General features: G+C 44.4%; 1 long non-coding RNA gene and 1 pseudogene across 2 annotated transcripts; one reads left to right on the forward strand and one right to left on the reverse strand.

Moving 5' to 3' along the window:
- The first annotated feature begins 6,134 nt into the window (after window positions 1-6,134).
- On the forward strand, window positions 6,135-17,525 carry LOC141581132 (uncharacterized). Of its 2 annotated transcripts, XR_012513661.1 has the most exons (3): window positions 6,135-6,183; window positions 9,105-14,047; window positions 15,214-17,525. It is a non-coding gene; the product is annotated as an uncharacterized LOC141581132 (long non-coding RNA). The 2 variants fall into 2 exon arrangements; XR_012513660.1 differs by having other exon boundaries at window positions 9,105-17,525.
- A 60-nt stretch (window positions 17,526-17,585) lies between these two features.
- LOC120362778 (putative zinc finger protein 818) lies at window positions 17,586-22,390 on the reverse strand (annotated as a pseudogene).
- Window positions 22,391-22,537: the final 147 nt, after the last annotated feature.

A 22,537-nucleotide genomic window follows, 5' to 3' on the forward strand; every position in this document is an offset into this window, starting at 1 on the left:
GTTACAAAGACGGATAGAGAAATGGCTTCAAGTTCTGTCCTTTGTCCCATACCTGTGAAGATAAGCTATCAATTTACATTGCCTAGGTGAAATTCAACAGAACTATTTTAGGGTACAGATTTTCGGGCCCAGAAGGAATTACCTCGTGGGCAAATTGTGAGGGGGGTGCTATGTTGCACTGTTTTTTTTTTTTTTTTTTTTGGAATGGATTCTCACTCTGTCACCAGGCTGGAGTGCCGTGGCACGATCTTGGCTCACTGCAACCTCCACCTCCCAAGTTCAAACAGTTCTGCCACAGCATCCCAAGTAGCTGGGACTGCAGGCACGTGCCATCACGCCCAGCTAAATTTTTTTTGTATTTTTAGTAGAGATGGAGTTTTATCATGTTGACCAGGATGATCTCAGTCTCCCGACCTTGTGATCTGCCCACCTTGGCCTCCCAAAGTGCTAGGATTACAGGTGTGAGCCAGCGCACCCAGCCTATGTAGCGCTTTAAAAAAAATCTTGGTAGCTGTCTTATTTAGGGAAAATTGGGAGGCAGATTTACATGATGCAGTTCCCAGCTCGACTTTTCCCTTTGGCTTAGTGAGTTGACCATCAGAAACTGTAGTATAAGACAAGATTTTTTTTTTTTTTTTAATTTTACTTTAAGTTCTGGGATACATGTGCAGTACACGCAAGTTTGTTACATAGTTATACCTGTGCTATGGTAGTTTGCTGCAACTATCAACCTGTCACACGGGTTTTAAAGCCCACATGCATTAGGTGTTTGTCCTAATGCTCTTCCTTCCCTTGCCCCCTGCCCCGACAGGCCTCAGCGTGTGATGCTCCTCTCCCTGTGTCCATGTGTTCTCACTGTTCAACTCCCACTTACGAGTGAGAGCATGCAGTGTTTGTTTTTTTGTTGTTGCTGTTCCTGTGTTGCTTTGCTGAGAATGATGGCTTCCACCTTCATTTTCCTGCAAAAGACATGAACTCATTCTTTTTATGGCTGCATAGTATTCCATGGTGTATATGTGCAACATTTTCTTTATCCAGTCTATCGTTGATGGACATTTGGGTTGGTTCCAAGTCTTTGCTATTGTCAACAGTGCTGTAATAAACATACATGTACATGCATCTTTACAGTAGAGTGATTTATAATCCACTGGGTACATACCCAGTAATGGAATTGCTGGGTCAAATGGTATTTCTGGTTCTAAATCCTTGAGGAATCACCACACTGTTTTCCACAATGGTTGAACTAATTTACATGCCTGCCAATAGTGTAAAAGCATTCTTATGTCTCCATATCCTCACCAGCACGTGTTGTTTCAAGAAGATTGTAGTTATAAGCCACTCAGTTTTGGGGTCCTTTTTTTACGTAGAAAGATATAAGTACTACAGCCTATGAGCCATCAATGTCACTTTTCGAGACATCCAGAGGACAAACACCTGTTCAAAATTCAAGAAGTACTCTGATAGATTTGTACCTTCTAGCTAACATATAAAAATAAAACAGGGGCTGGGCGCAGTGGCTCACGTCTATAATCCCAGCACTTTGGGAGACCAAGGTGGGCAGATTGCTTGAGATCAGGAGTTCATGACCAGCCAGGTCAATATGAGGAAACCACACCGCTACTAAAAATACAAAAAATAGCCGGGCATTGTGGCACATGCCTGTAATCCCAGCTACTTGAGAGGCTGAGGCAGGAGAATCGCTTGAATCCAGGAGGCAGAGGTTGCAGTGAACCGAGCTCGTGCCACTACACTCCAGCCTGGATGACAGAGCAAGACTCCATCTCAAAAAATAAATAAGTAAATAAGTAAATAAAACATTGAAAGTCTAAAATGAGGAAGCTATTAAATAAACTCTAGTACATTCACATTCTTTAATATTAGAAAATATCCCCAGAAAGTACTTGTGATTAAGAAAATCAATTGGTGGTATTTATGTAAAATATTAGTACAGAATTAACACTGTCTGTTAATGGTGAGTGCAATGGCAAGATCTGGGGAGGGTTAATTCTGTACTGTCTGTTACTATACATACTGTCCTCCACCTTAAATATGTATTAAATGGTCTGGAAAGATACAGCTCAAATTAATGAAGGGATATGTTGATTAAAAACCAGCATGAAACAAGGAATAATTAATGGGAACGTATTACCATCGACATTCCTTATTTTACAAAATTCTTCCCAATATGAGTTATTAAGCAGAGTTAAAATTTAAAAGTTTTCAAGTTTAGGAACACATTTCTTTACACTTTTAACCGTGGCCATCTCAATTATTTACTAGAATGGGTGTGTCAGTGTAGGGCATGTTGGGAGCCAGATGTAAGGCTGAGTGCCCCACAGGGTCGTGGGGTGAGCCTTATGCTGTGGTGAGGTGCAGGATCTGAGAAATAAAGAGACAAGACACAGAAGTACAAGAAAAATGCAGCTGGGCTCGGGGGCCCATGCCACCTGTGAGCGGAGTCAGGCGAGGCTGGCAAGGCCCCGAATGTCCAGAAGCGTGAGTATTTATTGTGTATAGGTTAGGGGGCAGGGCAGTGAGTGAAATCATCTTTAAGGATAGTGATAGGGTCGTGAGCAATAAAACATAGGGTGCACCCCCATTAGGTCACCTAGGCCAGCAGGTGGACGCTGGGCCATGGATTCTTGTCCTGGTATAACCGTTTTTCCCTTAATCATGCTCTGCACTGTGTCTGCTGTAGGCATTCCTCCGATTGTGAACTAAGATATAATTATAGGTATATATGTAGGGAAATATTCTTTAGGCACTCATACTATCAACTATTATATGATTACATAGAGAGGATTATATAAAGGGAGTCTTCAAGTCCTGTTTCTATAAACTAATATATGATTATGTAAAGGATTATAGAAAAGGAAATAGCTGAGTAGTAACACTATAAAGTGAGATATTCCTCAAGCCCTAACTATGACAGGGTTCTGATTAGCTCTCATTCCTCGGTGCCTATATGGGAGGTTACCCACATGTCAGGAAAAGGAAAACTTTCATTTTCTACTTCTGAATTTTTTTCTTCATCCCCAACATTGCGTCTTTAGAAAATTACACATCCAGAAATAAATTCCATTTCATCATGGAAGAAAAAGTGACATAATCTTTTTTTTTTTTTTTTTTTTTTTTTTTTTTTGAGACGGAGTTTCGCTCTCGTTACCCAGGCTGGAGTGCAATGGCGCAATCTCAGCTCACGGCAACCTCCGCCTCCTGGGTTCAGGCAATTCTCCTGCCTCAGCCTCCTGAGTAGCTGGGATTACAGGCATGTGCCACCATGCCCGGCTAATTTTTTTGTATTTTTAGTAGAGACGGGGTTTCACCATGTTGACCAGGATGGTCTCGATCTCTTGACCTCGTGATCCACCCACCTCGGCCTCCCAAAGTGCTGGGATTACAGGCTTGAGCCGCCACGCCCGGCCTTTTTTTTTTTCTTTTCTTTTTCAAGAAGGAGTCTAGCTTTGTCATCCAGGCTAGAGTTTAGTGGCGCAATCTTGGCTCACTACAACCTCCACCTCCCAGGTTCAAGCAATTCTCCTGCCTCAGCCTTCTAAGTAGCTGGGATTACAAGCATGTGCCACCACACCCAGCTAATTTTTGTATTTTTAGTAAAGACAGCCTGTGTTGGCCAGGCTGGTCTTGAACTCCAGACCTTGTGATCTGCCTGCCTCGGCCTCCCAAAGTGCTGGGATTACAGGTGTGAGCCACTGTGCCCAGCCCCCCAAAATAATATAATCTTAGGGCATGTGCATTTTGAAGCTTTCGGCAGAAAAATCAGAGGACAAAATTCTCAAACTTCCCTTCCGGCAGCCTTACATGTGACTATATCCCCATCTAGGGGAATCAGACTCTCCAACCTATGGTTTTTATGTTCCACCACCAAGAACCATGACCATACACGTAAAAATTTTTTTAATACATATATGTATTTGTATATGTAAAATAAATAGAATTTTATACATGTGTATGTTTATATGTAAATATACATGTATTTTTATGCTAAAATGCACCGGCATTTTTTTCACCCTTCACCTGTTATCAGATGTAATTCCCAGTTATGAAAACAGAGACCCAAAGAGGCAGTGGACAAACCTTGGTTTACTCAGATACCACCTTATGGGCTCATCTTCTGCTGGGGAGCCCCCAGTCAATAAGTATTCTCTCTGGGCCCAAGAGAAATCACTTCAGTGGGCCAGAAGAATTGCCGAGCACATACAATGTTCAAAATACTCTTCAAGGCCGGGCGCGGTGGCTCACGCCTGTAATCCCAGCACTTTAGGAGGCCGAGGCGAGCAGATCACAAGGTCAAGAGATCGAGACCTCCTGGCCAACATGGTGAAACCCCATCTCTACTAAAAATCCAAAAAATAAGCTGGGCGTGGTAGGGTATGCCTGTAGTCTCAACTACTTGGGAGGCTGAGGCAGGAGAATTGCTTGAACCCAGGAGGTGGAGGTTGTAATGAACCGACATCGTTCCACTGCACTCCAGCCTGGGGACAGAGCGAGACTTCCTCTCAAAAAAAGAAAAAAAAGAAAAAAAAAAAAAAAAAGAAAAGAAAAGAAAAGAAAAAAGAATACTCTTTGAAATAACTGAGAATAAAAACTTTACAAACTGAAGGCCAGATGCGGTGGCTGACAGTCTATAACCTCAGCACTTAGTGAGGTCCAGGTGGGTGGATCACATGAGCTCAGGAGTTCGAGACCAGCCTGGCTAACGTGGTGAATCCTCGTCTCTACTAAAAATACAAAAAATTAGCTGGGCATGGTGCCGGTCGTCTGCAATTCCATCTCCTGGGGAGACTGAGGCAGGAGAATCATTTGACCCAGGAGGTGGAGGTTGCTGTGAGCTGAGATTGTGCCATTGCAACTCCAGCCTGGGACAGAGAAAGACTCCCTCTCAATATAATAATAATAAAATAATGATATTTTAGTAATTAATCACTTAGGCAAAACACAAAATACCAACTCTAATAAATCCAGTACTTGGATTTATAATTTATCTCAAGAAGTGTGCATTAGAATAATAAACTAAAGAAAGAAAAATACATTTGTACGGATACAAGCAGAAATGTTTGTTCTTTTAAAGCCTAGCCTCAGCCCTCCACCTGCACAGGCCAGGGTCTGGCCCCATAAATTCTCTGGAACCCAGCCCATGGAGCATCTCTGCCTCCTGGGTTACTGGGGAACAGAAATGAAAATTATGTTCCAGTGAAAGTCAATATAAAATTGTACACTCCGAACAGGCACAAAAATGCATCTCATTCCAGTTTCTGTCACCTACGCAGATAAATTCAGCTTTCCCTTAAATAAAAATTCTAGGGCCGGGCGCGGTGGCTCACCCCTGTAATCTCAGCACTTTGGGAGGCTGAGGCCGGTGGATCACCTGAGGTCAGGAGTTCAAGACCAGCCTGGCCAACATGGTGAAACCTCGTCTTTAAAAATAAAAAAATAAAATAAAAAAATAAAAAAAATTCTAAGTGTCCAGCGCTCAGAAGTTCCTGGATCCAAGCTCCGCCCCACGCCGGCGCCCTCTCCCACCCCCCAGGTGGTCCCAGCTCTCCTCCTGCCTCATCGCAGGACGCTCCTCCATCGCTCGCAGAAACGTTTTCACGCAAACCTTTTCCAACTTAAGCTCCGATTCCAATATAAGGGGCCCACGGGTGTATAGTTTTTTGCTTAGCCAAGCCCCAAAGGACACAAAAGAGATTCAAGGGAATCCAAAAGAGAAGAATCGGGTCCTGCTGGGTGTTTAACACATCTAGGAAGGTCCCAGGCCGCGCCGAAGGGAGGCCCGGCAGTGGGACCCGCAGGCCCCGCCCCTCGCCACTGGCCCCGCCCCTCGCCACTGGCCCCGCCCCTCGCCACTGGCCCCACCCCCGCCACTGGCCCCACCCCCGCCACTGGCCCCACCCCCGCCACTGGCCCCACCCCCGCCACTGGCCCCACCCCCGCCACTGGCCCCACCCTCCATCTCTGGCCCCGCCCCCGTCACTGGCCCCGCCATTCGCCCCCGCCCATTCTGCCATTGTCCCCGCCCACCCCCGCCATTCGTCCGCCCATCCCCGCAAGTGTAGGCGCCCTGCTCCTGCCCTGGCCCTTTGTGTTGCCCTAGTGCGCTTGCGCACGCGCAGCTTCCGGCAGACCCGGAAGTGGATCTCGCGGACCGACGGGCACGCTCAGGTGAGTGACTGTCAGTCTTTCGGGTTCAAGCCTGCGCTTCGCCGACCCTAGGTTCCCACGCTCTGCTGTAAAGTTGTGGGGTCGCCCTGTAGTTTAAAACCCCGAAGCTGCTGTTCCTCTTGCGGCGTGGCCCTAAGACGTTCCCAGTCCCGTCTCTCCGAGAGGGTCTCGAGGCCTCCGTCCATATCGGATTTAAAATCGTTCTGAAGGGGGTGCCTACGGCTCCAGTCTTTTCGCCTTAGAGTCGATTTGGACACCAGCTGCCCAACGCGTCATTTCTCTGCTTAGAACCCTTCTCTGACTCCCTCTTCCCTCCCCTGGTAAAGCCTTCACTCGGGGTGGCTGCACACCCTTCGCCCCCGTCCAGGGAGAGCAGAGGGAAAGCAGAAATGGAGGAGAAAGAGGGAGAAATGCGGGGAATTAGCAATCAGAAAGAAGAGCAGGGACCCAAAAAAAGGATGTTACCAGGATGGGGCCAAACTGTCGGAAAAGGAGTAGAGAGGAAGAGAATCAAAATAATCAGAAATAAACAGGGAAACGCAGAAATGGGCAAAAGAAAAAGGAAGAAACAGAAGGTGGGAGAGAGACGTTTACAGAGAGGGGGAAAAGAATCCCATAATGGTGCAGAAAGGGGAAGACCCAAATCCCGGTAAATGTGGAGTTGATTTAATATGGAACATTAAGTTGTGAAGTACCGATGTGTGGCTGTATAATTTATTTAAAATTTGTTTCATTGTTTATGCAGAAGATAATGAAAATTGCAAAACTAGGGTGTGAAGCTTCTGAGTTTTCTAGTTATGACATCAGAAGCAACCCTCATTCAGCCAGGGGGTTAAGTGACTTAGCTCGGTTAATTCCAGCTCACCCTCTTCCCTTTCTCTGATCTTGAAAGAGGAGAGTCAAGAAATGGGGAGAGACTGACACCATATGCTGCTTTTGCAAACAGACATTAACAATATTATTCCCTCCTTTTTTGTGTGTGGCTTGTGTCATTTTCTAAATTTGATGTATACTCAAACTTGTCTTAAATGTAATCCCAGAATTTACTGGATTTAAATTTTTTTTTCAGCTTATTTTCTCTTAAATGTATTGTTCAGCTTATGGGGTTTAAATGCTTTTTCTTTTTTTCTTTTTGAGACAGAGACTCACTCTTTTACCCAGGCTGGAGTACAGTGGCTTGATCTTGGCTCACTGCAACCTCTGCCTCTCCGATTCAAGTGATTCTTCTGCCTCACCTCCTGAGTGGCTGGGATTACAGACACGCGCCACCATGCCTCCAGCTAATATTTTGTATTTTTAGTAGAGATGGGATTTTCACCATGTTAGCCAGGCGAGTCTCGAACTCTTGACCTCAGGTGATCCACCTCAGCCTCCCAAAGTGCTGGGATTACAGGAGAGAGCCACCAGGCCTGGCCTAAGTGCTTTCAACTGTTTATCATATATTGGAACTATTCTTTGATGTCTGGTACCTAATTTCAGGTTTTGCTTTAAGGGTGTTGATAATCTTTTAACACTTAAAATCTGGTTTAACCAGTTAATTTAATACAGTTGACCTTGAACAACACAAATTGTCAGATAGACGTCTGGTCAACTTTGGGCTACCAGTAAAGTTTTTGGGGAATCAGAAGTTGTACCTGGATTTTTGACTGGGTGGTGTTTAGTGCCAATATCACTGGCATTGCTCAAGGCTCAACTGTATTCAGTTTCTTTGTTCCCTTATGTAATCTAAAGCCTCCCACTAAGCAGATGTTCATCCAAGTCCCCTTTGTCTTTTCTCTGCAAGATGTTGAAGAAGGGGCTGGATTGATGTGGAATTTTGTTCCAACAGAGCCCATCTGTTCATAATGAAGAGATTACTCAGAACCAATCTCCACAGCTGACCTCTTCTCATGCTTTCCAAGAGTAATAGCTATTTGTCATTTCATATTTTTAACTATTTTTCTGGAAAAGGAATTAAATCCTTGGGATTGATTAAACCCATGGAATAGAAGCTTCTGCTCAGGAATATGAATGGTAATCTGGAAATTAGGACACACCTTCCCTACTGCCCTATCCAGTCCACCCTTTCAGAATTCATTTACAACTGAGTTTTGGTCACTCAACTCAGACCTTTTCTGGGTAACATGATGAAATGTCTCCTCTCTTTGAGGCTCAGTGTACCCACCTGTGACATGGAGGTGATGGGTATACCAGAAATTCTGATTCTGAGGCGATGGGATCCCTGAAATGATTTTCAGACCTGAGCATGTATCTGCATGTGGTGATGTTTTGAGAGAGGGTGTCCAGTTATAGTCTTCGGTAGCCCTCAGACCTCCAAAAATGACAGAAACTACTAGGAAAGTGGCGAGGGCATAGGCTTAGAGACAAGAGAGCTGCTTCTCTCTCAGCGTTTTATTCTTTTGCCCTAACTGCATCAGGAGTAAGTCTTGTTTTATTATGTCATCTCCTGGCATTAAACCCATTTATGCTTTTACTGTGGGACAATATTGCCTGTGGGACAAAAATCTGAACTACTTAGCATGGCTGCAACAGGGATTTCTGGAGCTATGGTAGCTCTTCAGATGTTCCAATTTGAGGCTTTTATATCCTGCATTGACCGGTCATTGGATGCTGGCTACCTAGGGAGAGGCCGTGAACTTGGACACAGCAGTTTTTCTTGGCTGAGTGTCAAGTGGACAAAGGACAGTGCAATTGGAGCAGAATGTGCGTTTCACCAAGAAGGGAGAACTTTTCGAAGACATGGGTGGAATAACTCTCTATTCTCTCTTCAGTTTATTTTTTTTCATAAGTTCATTTTCCCTCTTGTTGCAGTGGAAGCTAAGGCCTATCTTTTTTCTATATTAAGCCTCTTCTGTGTGTGTGTGATTGAGGAAGGGAGTATATTGATTTTAAGCATTAAACGATGTATTTTTGACATACAGACTGATCTTACCTGAGAAAGAAACCCAGAGGAAGAGGAAAGAAAGAAGAGAAAGGAATGGCTCTTTCTCAGGTAAAAGTTATATTCTTGGTTGATTGTTCTGTCTTCTCCTTCCTGAAATGCCGTATTTTGGACTTGCTAATTTTCTCTGACTCTGAAGTGTCCTGCCTAACCATGTATATTCATACCCAGGGCATTCCCTCAGTTCCATCTCCACATAGATTCCATCTCACTATGACCAAGTAACATAGAAATTTGGAAAAGGCTCCATTTACATGATTGTTCTGGAAAGGGTTTTATACCCAGGCATGGATTGGATATGGGGAGCAGGCTCCATGGTGTCAGTGAGGTTGGGTGGTAGTGAGTATCCAGAGACTTCATTTGGATGCCCTTTCAGCTCTTTATAAACCAGGATTAAAGGAACTGCATAGGTGATACATTAATGTGCACAAATACCTGGAAAGCTTTGGAAAAGAAGACTGATAGGGGAACTTTGGTTGAGTTTATAATACATTTGAAGCTAAACAGTTGAATCATTGTGTTTCTAGCCCTTAAATATTAATTTGGAATAGAATGGGAGGTTCAGAAATAGACATTGGGGGTGGAGAAGGTAGTCTTTTTTTTATAATTGGTTTTAAAATACGGAATCAACCTAATTGTTTAACAGCAGGAGGTTCTTTAAATTATTCACAGTGCATCTGTGTCATGAAGACGCTGCTGTTCATTTAGGAATTCTTTTGCAGCAGATGTTTAGATAAAAGTGTCTCTAATTTTTTTTTTTTAATTTCACTCAAGTTCAGGGTTAGGTTTGTTATATAGCTAAACTTGTGTTGTGGGAGTTTGTTGTATAGATTATTTCATCATCCAGGTGTTAAACCTAGTACCCATTAGTTATTTTGCCTGGTCCTCTCCCTCTACCCACCCTCCACCCTCTGGTAGGCCCCAATGTGTGTTGTTTCGCTTCATAGGTTCATGGGTTCTTATCATTTAGCTCCCACTTGCGAGAACATGCAGTATTTAGTTTTCTGTTCCTGTGTTAGTTTGCTAAGGATAATGCCCTCCAGCTCCATCCATGTTCCTGCAAAGGACATGATCTCATTTTTTTTTTAATGGCTACATAGTATTCCATGGTATATATGTACCACATTCTTTTTATCCAGTCCACCATTGATGGGCATTTAGGTGATTCTATGTCTCTGCTATTGTGAATAGTGCTACAGTGAACATGCGCACACGTGTGTATATTCATGCACGCGTGATGGGATTGCTGGGTTGAATGGGAGATCTGTTTTTAGATCTTTGAGGAATCGCCATGTGGTCTTCCACAAAAGTTGAACTAATTGACATTTCCACCAACAGTGTGTAAGTGTTCCTTTTTCTCCATAACCTCTCCAGCATCTTATTTTTTTTGACTTTTTAATAATAGCCAAAAGGAGCTGGGCACAGTGGCTCATGCCTGTAATCCCAGCACTTTGGTGTGGTGGCGAGCATCTATAATCCCAGCTACTCAGGAGGCTGAGGCAGGAGAATCACTTGAACCCGGGAGGCAGAGGTTGCAGTGAGCTGAGATTATGCCACTGCACTCCAGCCTGGGTGACAAGAGCGATACCTGGTTTCAAAAGAAAAAAGAGAATACGATTCTACATGAGAAGTTGACAAACTTTAAAGGGCCAAGTCATATTTTATTCTTTGTAGGCCATACTGTTGGCTAATATTCTACTCTGCCTTTAATGGATCAATAGTACCTACACATGGTTTTGGCCGTATCCCAAGTAAACATTATCTAAAGACATGGTGATGATGCAGGGCAGGTGAACCCCCAGACTGGGGCTTTGCTGGCAAGCTGGTGGTGGGCAGCAACTTTTACCGGAGTGCCGGCATGCATCAGCAGCAGAGGGACTGCTGCTCACAGGGCAGGGCTGCCCCATAAGGAGTGTGCCCAGAGTAGCAGCTCAGGGCCAGGTCTGCAGTCATATTTATGTCCACTTTTAATTACATACAAACTAAGGGGCAGCTTGTTCCCAAATTTCTTCTTCTTTCTTTTTTCTTTTTTTGAGATGGAGTCTCTCTCTGTCACCAGGATGGAGTGCAGTGGCGTGATCTTGGTTCACTGTAACATCCACATCCCGTGTTCAAGTGATTCTCCTGCCTGAACCTCCCTAGCACCTGGGCTTACAGGTACCATGCCCAGCTAGTTTTTGTATTTTTAGTAGAGATGGGGTTTCACCATGTTGGCCAGGATGATCTCCATCTCTTGACCTCATCATCCACCCACCTCCACCTCCCAAAATGGTGGGATTACAGGCGTGAGCCACCACGCCCGGCCATTATTCAGAAATTTGTAGAAAGGGAGTGGTCACTTCCAGGTCATTGCCATGGAATGGGGTGGTAACTTCCAGGTGTTGTGACAGCAGTGGTGAAGTGACATGGCAATGGACGGTGTGTCTTACGGAGAGGTGCTTTTGTGTCTTCCCTGTTTCAGCTAGTTTTCAATCTGGTTTGGAGTCCAAGCCCTGCCTCCCCTCTCAGTAATTCATATTTGACTTGTGCTCTGTAACATGATCTACACACAAGAAGGAGGGGCACCAGAATAGTAACAACACACGTAATTTTTTTTTTTTTTTTTTTTTTTTTGAGACGGAGTTTCGCTCTTGTTACCCAGGCTGGAGAGCAATGGCGTGATCTCGGCTCACCGCAACCTCCGCGTCCTGGGTTCAGGCAATTTTCCTGCCTCAGCCTCCTGAGTAGCTGGGATTACAGGCACGCGCCACCATGCCCAGCTAGTTTTTTGTATTTTTAGTAGAGACGGGGTTTCCCCATGTTGACCAGGATGGTCTCGATCTCTCGACTTCGTGATCCACCCGCCTCGGCCTCCCAAAGTGCTGGGATTACAGGCTTGAGCCACCGCGCCTGGCAACATGGGTAATTTTAAAATGTATTTCTTCCTTTTAAATCTCTTTAGAATGTAACTGTTTAGAAAATAACAATCTAGTATGGGCTTATGGGTTCTGTAAAACTTAGATATATGATAATGACAGCACACAGACCAGCAGTTGTGAAATTAAAGCATACACGGGTAAGGTTCTGATGCTCTGATGAGGTAATATGGAATCACTGGAAAGTAGGCTATGATAAGCTGTGTAGTATAACCCCTAAAGCAAATGCCAAAAATTTGGTTATAGTTAACACTAATAAATCAAAAAAGAAATTGAAAAGAGAGCCACTTAAAAATCCAAAGGAGCCGGGCGCGGTGGCTCAAGCCTGTAATCCCAGCACTTTGGGAGGCCGAGGCGGGTGGATCACGAGGTCAAGAGATCGAGACCATCCCGGTCAACATGGTGAAACCCCGTCTCTACTAAAAATACATAAAATTAGCTGGGCATGGTGGCGCGTGCCTGTAATCCCAGCTACTCAGGAGGCTGAGGCAGGAGAATTGCCTGAACCCAGGAGGCGGAGGTTGCGGTGAGCCGAGATCGCGCCATTGCACTCCAGCCTGGGTAACAAGAGCGAAACTCCGTCTCAAAAAAAAAAAAAAAAAAAAAATTCAAAGGAGACAAAGAAGGAAACGAGAAGAAAGAACAAAGGCAACAACATAAAACCAAAATCAAGATCGTTTAGCCATATAATAATAACTTTAAAAGAATGTGGGCTAAACACCCCACTTGGAAGAAATTTTCCATTAATATGACAGATGGGGTAACAGCACCCTTGGATGAACATCGGCAATTTTATTTTAACTCAAATTTAACACAAAGACCCTAAGCCTAGAAGGTTTTTACAGTTTGTTTGTTTGTTTGGGGGTTTTTGGTTTTTGTCATCAGTATGAACTTCCTGGTTGTGGAGTCAGTGACTGAGCTCATCTGATTCTGAGGATTAGTCAGGTGAAGGAGGCAGAGTGAAAGAGGGCAAGTTTCTTAATGATAAACCAGTTGGGTAAAGTTAAAAGTGAGGGAACAGATCATTCATTGAGGGTGGTCACATAATGAAAGCTAAGATAGTTCCAGATGAATTAAAAATAGGTGGTTATTCTAGTGGAAGTAGAATATCCAAAGTGGAAGGGAAGGAAGTAGTAAGTTAAGAAGGAAACTCTCAAATGCAGATTTCCAAGTTTGTGCAATTAGTGAAGATAATGAGCTACCAACTGTAATCTTGGATATGGAAGGTTGAGGTGAGAAAAGTAAAAAACAGGTCATTGAAAGGGTACTTTCAGCTTTCTGGAAGTTGTAATGTGGCAGCAAGTATCTTTGAATTCTTAGGGGCTTGGAAGAACAAGTGTTTTTTTCTCAGAACTATCATTATTCAGCTCTTAGTTCCACAATGTCATGCTGGGATTCAGGGTAAAATTCAGTCTCTATCAGGACATACCATATTAGTAGCAGAGAAAAGAGAGGGTTAGACAAAGCAAATGAAGCCTCTTACAGATTCCACTTAAATTCAAACATGCAAGCTTCTGTCCTCAATCCTCTGGAGCGCAATCCATGAGTTGCCGCCCTGGAACCACCCAATCTTGTAGCTTTCTTGGCAGAACCAAGTACGCAGAGGGTTTCATACACACAGCAGGAGGTACAGCTGACTTGAGTTTGCCCCGCCTCAGGATGGATGCACATAGCTGAGGGGCGCCGGCTGTCTGGGTAGAGCCTGCGCCATGAGCAAGCGGGGCCCCACGCTGGCCTTATTCTCAGTATTTGCGGCTTTTTGTAGCACAGTCACGGGTCACTTAATGATGAGGACATATGCTGAGAAATTTGCTGATTTCATCACTGTGCGAACATCATAGGGTGTACTTCCACAAACCTAAATGGGATAGCCTACTACACACCTAGGCTATACCATAGAGACTTTTTTGGGGTTTTGTTGTTGTTGTTTTGAGACAGCGTCTCACTGAGACATCCAGGCTGGAGTGGAATGGCCCAATCTTGGCTCACTGCAACCTCTGCTTCCCAGGTTCAAGCGATTCTCCTGCCTCAGCCTCCCGAGTAGCTGGGACTACAGGCACACACCACCACACCTAATTTTTATGTTTTTTAGTAGAGACAGGGTTTCACCGTATAGACTCTGGATCCGAGGCTACAAATGGGTACAGCGTATTGTCATAGGCAGTTGTAACACAGCGGTATCTGTATATCTAAACATGTCCAAACAGAAATGGTATAGTAAAAATACAGTATTCTAATGGAACCATCATTGTATATGCAGTCTTTCATTGAACAAAACAGCATTATGTGATGCATAACTCTCTAAAGCTGTTGAAAACAAAAGCACTGTCCAGATGACTTCAGTGGGGCCTGATGTGGCCTGGGAATCTGCGTTTTACTCTGATTTCCAAGTCATTTGAGAACTCTGGTGAGTCAGCTGCCTTTTGGAGGAGTTTTAGTTATTTTCTCTGATCAAAGGAGAATTTTATATCATTCCTGCAATAAGCCAAAGAATAAAGAAAAAAATTGTAAGTATGACACTGAGCTACTTGAGGGAAGGTGTATCAAAGGACATGCCCATGATGGACAATTTTTAAGGAGCTAAAAGTGGCCTAAATGGCTATAAATTAATTAGAGGAAATTGACAGGGATATTAGTTGACAGGGATAGTCAACTAATAAGTCGACAGTTTATCCAACTTATTGACAGGTGGCTCATGCCTGTAAACTCAGCACTTTTGGGAGACTGAGGCAGGCGGATCGCTAGGTCAGGATTTTGAGACCAGGCTGACCAACGTGATGAAGCCCCCATCTCTACTAAAAGTACAAAAATTAGCCAGGTGTGGTGGCGCATGCCTGTAGTCCCAGCTACTCAGGAAGCTGAGGCAGGAGAATTGCTTCAACCCAGGAAGTGGAGGTTGTAGTGAGCTAAGATCATGCCACTGCACTTGAGCCTGGGTGACAGAGCGAGACTCCATCTCAAGAAAAATTTAAACATGTCATCTCAAGCCAGGCGCGGTGGCTCACGCCTGTAATCCCAGCACTTTGGGAGGCAGAGGCGGGTGGATCACGAGGTCAAAAGATGGAGACCATCCTGGTCAACATAGTGAAACCCCATCTCTACTAAAAATACAAAAAATTAGCTGGGCATGGTGGCGCGTTCCTGTAGTCCCAGCTACTCAGGAGGCTGAGGCAGGAGAATTGCCTGAACCCAGGAGGCGGAGGTTGCGGTGAGCCGAGATCGCGCCATTCACTCCAACCTGGGTAACAAGTGCGAAACTCCGTCTCAAAAAAAAGAAAAAACAAACAAAAAAAACCATGTCATCTCTACTCACACCAAATTGACCAAGGAACTCACAAAGTCAAGCCTATCATAAATCAGGCAAGGAATTTCAATCCTTGATTTGAAGTGTTGCCTCAAGTCAAGGGCCATGCCTGATATCAAAGGGCAGAGATATGTCATTTCATAGGAGGGAGATAATTAATTGGGAATCATTTACAATATAGGACAATACAGCTTCTATCAGAAATAATTAGTCCCTCTTTTGTTCACGCAAAATATACTTGCTCCCTCCCGAAAAAGAGAAAGTCCTACCCAAACATGACTTTAGTCACAAATGGGATCTCAAGAGAATTCTGATTCTTAGTCCTATGGAGTCCCCACAAGACATGGTGGAACAAATTTAAGTGAAACCTCAATAAACCTTCCCATTGAGAAAAGGAAGAGAAAGAGTGTACCCAGTAGTCTGTGGTGCAGCCTTGGTGGGCAGAGGTAGTCGGGCCCTGATTCCGCAGGGGGCAGGAATGAAGGATGATCCGCTTCTTGGCTCCAGGTCTCCTGAGAACAGATAGCCAGTCCTTTGTGTTTTGTTGTTTTTTACTTCACCTGATATTATCTAATAGCGTATTAGAATCTATGCATTCTGTTGTATTTGGTTGTTCTAATTTGGTCCCAAGGTCTCTCAGGAGAGTGGCCATAAATAAATACAGCCCTGCGCGAATGAGACTCCAGGATTTGTTTGTGGATGCTTTGTGCATTGTGCCTTTTATGGGACATTTCTTTATCCTGGCAGACAGCCTAATGCCTGTGTCCCACCTGTGAACAGATATCCCTACCACAGAAAACTTGTTCAGGCTGGCAGATGCCCTTGTAGCCTTTGTCTGACCTGTGTCCAATTTATTCCTACCAACATAGTCACTCTCTAGGACAGCTATGACCAGGAAAGAAGCTGGGGTCAGGAGTGTTGGTCAGGCCGGGCATGTTGGCTCATACGTGTAATCCCAGCACTTTGGGAGGCTAGGCGAGCAGATCACTTGAGGTCAGGAGTTCAAGACCAGCCTGGCCAACATGGTGAAACCCCGTCTCTATTAAAAATACAAAAACTAGTCGGGTTCAATGGTAGACTTTTGTAATCCCAGCTACTGAGGAAGCTGAGGCAGGGGCATCGCTTGAACACAGGAGGTGGAGGTTGCAGTGAGCCAAGATTGCACCATTGCACTCTGGCCTGGGCAACAAGAGTAAAACTCCATCTCAAAAAGAAAAATAATTGGCCATGTTAGTGGGGTGCCATGGTTAAGAGATTCAGTGTATTAGTCCATCTTGGGTAATTTATGAAGAAAATAGGTTTAATTGGCTCACAGTTCTGCAGGCTGTACAGGGAGCATGATGCTGGCATCTGCCCTGCTTCTGAGGAGGCCACAGGAAACTTACAGTGATTTCGGAAGGCAAAGTTGGATCAGGCACTTCACATGACCAGAGCTGGAGGAAGAGGGAGAGGAGGAGGCGCCACACCCTTTTAAACAACCAGCTCTCATGAGAACTCCCTCATGAACACAAGAACAGTACCAAGGAGGAATGTGCCCCCATGATCCAGTCACCTCCAGTCAGGCACCACCTCCAACAATGGGGAATACAATTTGACAGGAGATTGGGGCGGGGACACGGATCCAAACCCTGTCACTCAGGCAGGGTGAGGTGGCTTACGCCTGTAATCCCAACACTTTAAGAGGCCAAGGTGGGTGGATCACCTGAGGTCAGGAGTTCAAGACCAGCCTGACCAACATGGAGAAACCCTGTCTCTACCAAAAATACAAAATTTAGCTGGGCATGGTGGCAGGCACCTGTAATCACAGCTACTTGGGAGGCTGAGGCAGGAGAATCACTTGAACCAGGGGGGCGAAGGTTGCAGTGAGCTGAGATCGTGCCATTGCACTCCAGCCTGGGCAACAAGAGTGAAACTGTGCGTCAAAAAAACAAAAACAAAAACAGTAATACCAAACTGTATCACTCGTCTTTGCAGCCAACCGTGAATCCTGATTCACCCACTTACAGGGATGTGATGAGCCCTTAAACCGCGTTTGTCCTCCGTTTCCTCATTTGTAAAATGTGAATAACATCAGTACTGAACCTCACCGTCTTAAGATTCAGTTTTTACACATAAAGCACTAATAACAGTGACTCTCAAAGTGTGATATCAAGGAAAAAATAAATGCAAACTTGAAAAATCACTTATTAAAGAAAAATAGATGTATTATTTTGGGATGAGAACAAATTAAAGGGGAGGATACTGATGTCAGTTGCCACAGCTAAAGCACAACCCCATGTTTCCCTGCAAGATCCCTTCAACACAGAGAGCCTAGTGGTGCACTATTACTATCTGTTATGAAATACCCAACTGAGGGGAGATGAAACTGTGGTGGCAGAAGCAGCAGGATTCGTTAAAAGTTATGATTAAATTTTAATTAAAGCATAAAACTTAAGATACATTCTAAATCAAACAGCAGTAAAACATGATGCCAGTTGTTAAATGTCCATGTAAATGTGCACATGCTGTTGTGGTTCTTTTGTTTGTTTTTGTTTGAGGCAGCGTCTCACTCTGTCGCCCAGGCTGGAGTGCAGTGGCACAATCTCGGCTCACTGCAACCTCCGTCTCCCAGGTTCAAGTGACTCTCCTGCCTTAGCCTTCTGAGAAGTTGGGATTACAGGCACCCGCCACCACATCCGCAATTTTTGTATTTTTTGTAGAGACAGGGTTTTGTCATGTTGGCCAGGCTGGTCTCGAACTCCTGGCCCCAAGAGATGTCCTCCTTGGCCTCCCAAAGTGCTGGGAATACAGGTGTGAACCATCACGCCCAGCTCTGGTTCTTTTGCTTGAACTACCCTCTATGATAACCATTCTTTCTTCAATTTACAAGAACAACTAATTTTTTCATTAATCATTGAGATACAACAGCTATTGCTTTTTAAGCAGGATGATTACCACTTCCCCTACATTACTTCTGCCACTTAACCAGGTCCTACTAAACTGTCACTCTCATAAAAAGCCCAGTGTCAAGGCTGGGCACGGTGGCTCATGCCTGTAATCCCAGCACTTTGGTAGACTGAGGCAGACAGATCAATCACGAGGTCAGGAATAGAGCCCATCCTGGCTAACACAGTGAAACCCTATCTCTACTAAAAATACAGGTGCCTGTGGTGGCGGGTGCCCATAGTCCCAACTACTTGGGAGGCTGAGGCAAGAGAATCACTTGAACCCAGAAGGCAGAGGTTGCAGTGAGCCAAGATCATGCCACTGCACTCCAGCCTGGGCAACAGAGCGATACTTCCTATCTTTTTTTTTTTTTTTTGGCGGAGTCGGGGGATGGAGTTTTGCTTTTGTTGCCCAGGCTGGAGTGTAGTGGCATGATTTCAGCTCACTGCAACCTCCGCCTCTCAGGTTCAAATGATTCTCCTGCCTCAGCCTCCTGAGTAGCTGGGATTACAGCATTTGCCACCGCACCCGGCTAATTTTTTTTGTATTTTTAGTAGGCACGGGGTTTTATCACGTTGGTCAGGCTGGTCTTGAACTTCTGACCTCGTCATCCGCCTGCCTCGGCCTCCCAAAGTGCTGGGATTATAGGTGTGAGCCACTGTACCCAGTCTGAGACTTCATCTCACACACACACAAAAGCCCAGTGTCTTAATGTCCTGGCATGCCATCTCACGGTCAACTGGTAGAGCAGCAGTCCTTTCTGATGAGCCAGTGGCCCTCTGGAGAAGGGCACACTGAACACAATAAGCATGGCTTATAGTTTTCTATTATTCTTCACCCATCCCTGGCGCTAATTCATACAATATTAAATTCTTAAATTCAGCATCCTTGTTCTTCAGGGAGCATGGGTAGGAATGAACCACACCTAACAGAGTGGCCCTTTCATTTTATTGATTCCTTCCCAAGGACCATAACGAAAGGCCTATAAGAAAAGTGTGGCATTGACAGATTTCAAACTTCAGATAGAAACTAATAGTAGTAATGTAGCCTTTCCAAGAAACTTCACATAAATGAATATTTTATAAACTGAAGTTGATGTGTCGTTTCCACACGTCTTTTGCTCCTTTGATATACGTCATGTTATGAATTTAACATATTTTGGTCGGGTGCAATGACTCACACCTGTAATCCCAGCACTTTGGGCGGCCGAGGCAGGTGGATCACCTGAGGTCAGGAGTTCAAGACCAGTCTGACCAACATGAATAAACCCCGTCTCTGCTAAAAATACAAAATTAGCTGGGTATGGTGGCACATGCCTGTAATCCCAGCTACTCGGGAGACTGAGACAGGAGTACCACTTAAACCCGGGAGGCAGTGGTTGTGGTGAGCTGAGATGGCACCATTGCACTCCAGCCTGGGCAACAAAAGTGAAACTCTGTCTGAAAAAAAAAAAAAGACAAACACACACAACATATTTTGACCTGGAATTATTCTGCAGTTTGTAATATTACCAGTTAATTTTGGAGAATTGGAGACTTAGTGATTCCTCATATGAATACTATGATGTGGAGACTGTTGTGGAAGTTGGTTTAAAAAACTACCAGCCATGGCACTGTTGCTTAAAGGTCTTTTCACGTTTAGTACAGTTTTATTTATTTATTTATTTTATTTTTATTTATTTATTTATTTTTTTTTTTTGAGGCGGAGTTTTGCTCTGGTTACCCAGTCTGGAGTGCAATGGCGCAATCTCGGCTCACCGCAACCTCCGCCTCCGGGGTTCAGGCAATTCTCCTGCCTCAGCTTCCTGAGTAGCTGGGATTACAGGCACGTGCCACCATGCCCGGCTAATTTTTTGTATTTTTAGTAGAGACAGGGTTTCACCATGTTGACCAGGATGGTCTCGATCTCTCGACCTCCTGATCCACCCGCCTCCGCCTCCCAAAGTGCTGGGATTACAGGCGTGAGCCACCGCGCCCGGCCTTAGTACAGTTTTAATAGATTATGTATGAATTTTCTCATGACCGGAAAGACAGGGACATTTGATAAAAAGCCTTACCACTTTTGGCCTTGCACGGTGCCTCACACCTGTAATCCCAGTACTTTGGGAGGCTGAGGCAGGCAGATCACCTGAGGTCAGGAGTTCAAGACCAGCCTGGCCAACCTGGTGAAACTCCATCTCTACTTAAAATACGAAAACATTAGCTGGGCGTAATGTTACATGCCTGTAATCCCAGCTACTTGTGAGGCTGAGGCAGGAGAATCACTTCAACCTGGGAGGCGAAGGTTGCAGTAAGCCGAGATCACACCATTGCACTCCAGCCTAGCAACAAGAGTGAAACTCTGTCCCCAAAACAAACAATAAAACAAATAGCTTACCACTTTCATTGCATTTGTGAGGTTGCTCTCCAGTATAAATCCTGTGATGTGCCGGTTTTGACCACTGGGTAAAAGCCTTAGCATACATATTACTTTTGTGTGATTTATCTAAAAGATGTATACTTTGTTTTTTGTTTGTTTTTGAGATGGAGTCTTGCTCTATCACCCAGGCTAGAGTGTAGTGATGCGATCTCGGCTCACTGCAACCTCTGCCTCCTGGGTTCAAGCAATTCCTGTACCCTTCTGGGTAGCTGGGATTATAGGCACCTGCCACCATGCCCAGCTAATTTTTTTTTTTTTTTTTTTTTTTTTTTTTTTTTGAGATGGAGTCTTGCTTTGTTGCCCAGGCTGGAGTGCAGTGATGCGATCTCGGCTCACTGCAACCTCCACCTCCCGGGTTCAAGAAATTCTCTGCCTCAGCCTCCCGAGTAGCTAGGAATGATAGGTGCCCATCAGCACACCTGGCTGATTTTTGGATTTTTAGTAGAGATAGGGTTTCACCATCTTGGCCAGGCTGGTCTTGAATTCCTGACCTCTTGTGATCACCTGCCTTGGTGTCCTAAAGTGGTTGGATTACAGGTGTGAACCACCACGCCCAGCCTAATTTTTGTATTTTTAGTAGAGACAGGGTTTTGCCATGTTGCCCAGGGTGGTTTCAAACTCCTGACCTCAGGTGATCCGCTCACTTCAGCCTCCCAAAGTTCTGGGACTACAAGTGTGAGCACCATACCTAGCAAAAGATGTATACTTTAATATTTAGTGCACTGTAAAGCCTGAATAGAGCCTCTGCCACATACCTGATATTTACATGGTTTCTTTTCAATATGGACTCTCTGATGTCATGCAATACTTGAACTGTGGTAAAGGTTTTCCCATGCTCATTGTATTTGTAAGGTTTCTCCCCAGTATGAATTTTGTTCTCCAACTTTTGGTCCTCAGATAAAATCTTTGTCACACACATTACATTTGTGTGCTTTTTCCCCAAGATATATTAGATACTCATATCTAGTAGAGTAGTGAGCCCTGCTTTAAACCACTGCTATATTCATTGCATTTACAAGTATGAATTATTTGGTGAGTCCTGAGTTTAGGGCCATGCCTAAAAGCCTTGCTACATTCAGTACCTTTGGAAGGTTCTCTCCAGTATGAACTATCTGATGATTATTGAGGTATGAGCCCTGAGTAAAGGCTTTGCCAGACTCAAGACTTCTGTAGGGTTTCTCTCCAGTATGAATTCTTTGGTGAATCCTGAGGTCAGATCACTGTCTAAAGGCCTTGCCACACTCAGTACATTTGTATGGTTTCTCTCCCGTGTGAATTTTCTTACGAAGCCTAAGATGTTAACACCTGCCGAAAGTCTTACCACATTCATCACATTTGTAAGGTCTCTCTCCAGTATGGATTCTCCGACGATTTACAAGGTGTGAATTTTGACTGAAGACCTTGCCACACACATCACATTTGTAAGGCTTTTCTCCAGTATGAATCCTATGATAACTTTCCAGATGACAGTTTTGCTGAAGAGTTTGCCATATACATCATATTCATATGGTTTCTCTGCAGTATGGATGATCATATGTGTAGTGAGGTGAGAGGCTTTGGTAAAGGTTTTTCCACACTCATCACACTTGAAAGGTTTCTCTCCAGCATGGATTCTTTGGTGAGTTCTGATGTCTGTCCGTTGTCTAAAAGCCATACCGCATTCAGTACATTTGTATGGCTTCTCTCCAGTGTGAATACTCTCATAATGTCTAAGGTGGGACCGCTTCACATAAGCCTTTCCGCCCTCATAACATTTGTAAGGTTCCTCTCCAGTATGAATTACCTGATGGTTGGTTAGGCTTGAACACACAATAAAGATTTTACTATACTCATTACACTTGTAAGGTTTCT

This window comes from Saimiri boliviensis, chromosome 14 (genome assembly GCF_048565385.1).
Source record: "Saimiri boliviensis isolate mSaiBol1 chromosome 14, mSaiBol1.pri, whole genome shotgun sequence".
NCBI lineage: Eukaryota > Metazoa > Chordata > Mammalia > Primates > Cebidae > Saimiri > Saimiri boliviensis.